Genomic DNA, 3,800 nt, shown 5'->3' on the forward strand with positions numbered 1-3,800 from the left:
TGTAATCAACTTTGTCTGTTAGCAAAATATCTCAAGAACAACCGAAGAAATTTTAATGAAACCTTCAGAAAATATTAATTGGATGTACATCTACAACTGATTAGTTTTGGGATTTAGAACAGTTTAAGTTGACAACCACAGCCAGCTGACTTTAGAAAGAGCTGAAATGTTTAGAATTTAGTCAAATTTATAGTTACTGACCTCAGATTTTGTATGTTAGTTGCTGAGACTGACCCCCAACACTACCCTAGGTCAGGGGGCCAAGATTGAACACTGTGTTCAAGCCAAGGGTCAATGTATAATAAATTATTCTTATTGAAGTACAAATGACCTTTTCCAGATTATATTTTGTGTAGCATTTAGAACATGCATATCCTAACAGATAAAATAAAGTTTTGCATTCATTTATTTTGCCTTACTCTCTATCAACATTTTATCACAATCCAGCAAATTAGTTAAAAAAACTCACACTAAAAACCTAATTATTTGACTTTAAAGCAAGAAAAGAATAAAAAAAGCCAATTAAAGTCAATTCTCTGGTGCTCTTTTCCCACCAAATACAAAAATCATTGATAAATTCAAATTTTTTTTTTTTTTTTTTGGCTTGAAAGTTAGCCAGCTGTAATGACAAAAACATGCGAAATACAGTGTCAAAAATGAAAACATGCTTTATTGTTTTACCTTTAAAGTGTTACCTTTGGGCCAAATAAAGTGTTAACAAGGGCCAGATTTGTCCTGTAAGCCTTAACTTTGACACGCGTTGTAGGTGATACAGTAACAGGTTGTGTAAGAACTTTGTTTAACAGTTTGAAGCTACTTTAATTCTACATGGATTTTAAAGATACTTTCAGTCGCTCAATGTTTCTAAATGAGTTTTAGAATCAACTTGTTTCAAAATGGCCGCCACATTCAAGTAACTTTGGAAAATGTGGCATATCAAAAAGAAAAAAAATGTATAGGTCTTCTGGACAGGTTCTTCTCTAATGAAACGTTTAGTCTCTCCTCCAAGAGACTTCTTCAGTCTGAGAGTTTCAGGCAAAATTCAGGCTTTTAAGCACTGCCTCCATGAGACTGATATTCACATCACATGGCTATCGTTGACACCTAATTAACACCTATTGTTAACAGGGGGTGGAGTGTTACTGGCGATAGCAGCACTGTAGGAGGGGTACAATTACGGCAAAGGCTGGTTTACCCCAAAGATCCGGTGCCCCGGCACAAACAGAGCAATGTTGTATATGCTGTTAAGTGCCAGGAGGACTGCGACCAGTTATACATCGGGGAAACAAAGCAGCCACTGTTCAAAAGAATGYCCCAACACAGACGAGCTACATCTAATGGCCAGAACTCTGCAGTTTTCACTCATTTACAGGCCAGCGGTCACTCTTTCAGAGATGAGGATGTTCTCATTCTTGACAGAGAGGAACGTTGGTTTGAGAGAGGAGTAAAAGAAGCCATTTTTGTGAAGAAAGACCGTCCATCATTAAACAGAGGTGGAGGCCTCCGTTTTCAGTTGTCCCCCTCCTACAGCACGGCTATTGCCAGTATCACTCCACCCCTGTTAACAATAGGTGTTAATTAGGTGTCAACGATAGCCATGCGATGTGAGTATCAGTCACATGGAGGCAGGACTCAAAAGCCTGAATTTTGCATGAACCTCTCAGACTGAAGAAGTCTCTTGGAGGAGAGACTAAACGTTTCATTAGAGAAGAACCCGTCCAGAAGACCTATACAATTTTTTTTTCTTTTTGATTTTTTACCTGGATTACTGAGATGCATCAGGACGTAGCATGACTATGATCCAATCAAGATTACAGATAATTTTGAGCATCTGTGGCAGAGTCATTTAAACCACATACTCTCTGGACAAAATCTTCGTTTAAAACTTTAGTATTTACTTTTTGAGTCCACCATCTGTTAGCAAAATATTCTATAAACCACTGGAGAGATTTTTATGAAACTTTTAGGAATCTCTTATTGGATGTCCATCTACAGCTGATTAACTTCATTGGTCAGTCCATTTCAAGATGGCCTGCCACAGCTAATTCAGATCCCCCCAACAAAGTGGCTTTAAATATATCTGTACTCATCTGATTTTAGTTTTAAACTCTGGTAGATTAGGAAAAGAAACATGATATTTTATGATATGCTAAACTACAACACATTTCAGTCTAAAACCATCACTTTTGTACTATTGCTGATCTCTTCATTATGTCCATTAGTTTTATGTTAAAGAAACATCAGTTATATAAAAGAAAAAAAAATGAGAAAAAAAAACCAAACAAACTTAAAATTGTTTAAAAGTTGCAGTAAACCATACTAAAATGTCTAACTCTTATAAGATAAAAGAACTCTCATTAAATACAGGAAAAAGACAAACAGACATACTACATGATTTAAACAGACTGTAATAAGTTGGTGAATGACAAAACTCTAAGCAAAAAAAAACTTATAAAAATTAGTGGGTTTCAAAACAAAGAAACAGAAACATTCATGTCAACCAGACTATATTATGTATATCAACTATAAAAAATTGTGATAAGTGGTTAAAAACCTTTGATTCCTCTTTATGAGAAATAACCAACTTGAAAACAGAGTCACGAGGAGTCAAGTCACTGATTTCCGCCTTCTTTTATTCTCAAAACGCTATTGGTTGTTAGAGCCGGACGTCTCGCGTATAATTGGTTGTTGTTTGCAGTGGGCGGGACAACTTCCAGGAAGTGAAAATGTTTACGTTTGTTTCTGACGCACCGGTCCGGGCTGCCGTGCCTTCAGTAATGTTAATGTGTTTGTAAAGAAAACGTTTGTGTGTTTTCGGCTTTTTCAACTTTCGAAGATCTTTACAAACCTGACTGGCTCAAGTTTTCTGCCTGTTGTTTTTCATTCTTCGTTCAGGTGAGGTCCGACGAGTTTAATTCATAATGTCTCAGTTGAGCTGGTGTCTGTGGACTTTTCTCAGTGTTTAATTTTAATTGAACACTTACTGTCACTGTATCAACCAGTTATTTATGGTTTTTTATTCAGCTAAGTTATTGTAACGAGTTGTTTACCTTTTGTAATCACTGCACTGGTCTGCCCTGAGGCTGTATCTGACTGTCAGGAACTTGGATTAAGATGGATTAAGACCCCAGATTTTCTTCTGTGCAGCTGAGTGAAGCGGACTCTGAGGAAAATTCTGGATTCATGTGCTTTCAGTTTTGTTTCTGACTACAGTTACTTCCTCTGTCACTGAAATATTATCTGTCCTTTGTCTTGCAACATCTTTCATAGTGTAAAACAGAGGTGTTCAATTTAAATTACCTGCTGAGGATGTCATCACGTTTAGCAGAAGCCTGTCAATCACTCATTCATTTCAGCCAGCTGTGTTAAAGCAGTAAATGTATATTATGTAAAATCTACATGATGCATTTGTTTCTGCTCAGCTTTCTCCACCACAATATGTGGCATGTTGTGTACTTGGAGTGTTTAGGAGTGCAGAGTTGAATGAAGTTGAATGTAGTCTTTCTTGTATATATATTTTAAAATCTTTTTTATTTTTATTTTTAAACCCATCCAGTTTGCTCTGTTTTCTATGATATTTTCTGAACCATGACATGAAAGTATTTTCAACAGAACTTCTAAACAAGGTCTGGACTTGCCAACTACAGTTTGGTGGTCTTCACTCTCCTCTGACTCCGGGTCAGACTCTGGCTCCAACGTGTAAAGGGCTCGACACACGGGGAGCGACAAACTACAGCGATTAGCGGCTGTCATCGCAGCCAGGGTGAAAACCCGACACACGGGACGCGATAGCGATCGCA

The 3,800-nt window shown here is 37.2% G+C and overlaps 1 protein-coding gene across 2 annotated transcripts in view; it reads left to right on the forward strand.

Moving 5' to 3' along the window:
* Nucleotides 1-2,731: 2,731 nt before the first annotated feature.
* vrk2 (VRK serine/threonine kinase 2) overlaps nucleotides 2,732-3,800 on the forward strand; it is a 45,653-nt gene continuing 44,584 nt past the window's right edge. For both annotated transcript variants that reach the window (XM_014021491.1, XM_014021492.1), the window contains exon 1: nucleotides 2,732-2,895. The gene's annotated coding sequence lies outside the window, so the exon portion shown is untranslated. The remainder of the gene's footprint in view (nucleotides 2,896-3,800) is intronic.

Source organism: Austrofundulus limnaeus, unplaced genomic scaffold (assembly GCF_001266775.1).
Source record: "Austrofundulus limnaeus strain Quisiro unplaced genomic scaffold, Austrofundulus_limnaeus-1.0 Scaffold295, whole genome shotgun sequence".
Taxonomy (NCBI): domain Eukaryota; kingdom Metazoa; phylum Chordata; class Actinopteri; order Cyprinodontiformes; family Rivulidae; genus Austrofundulus; species Austrofundulus limnaeus.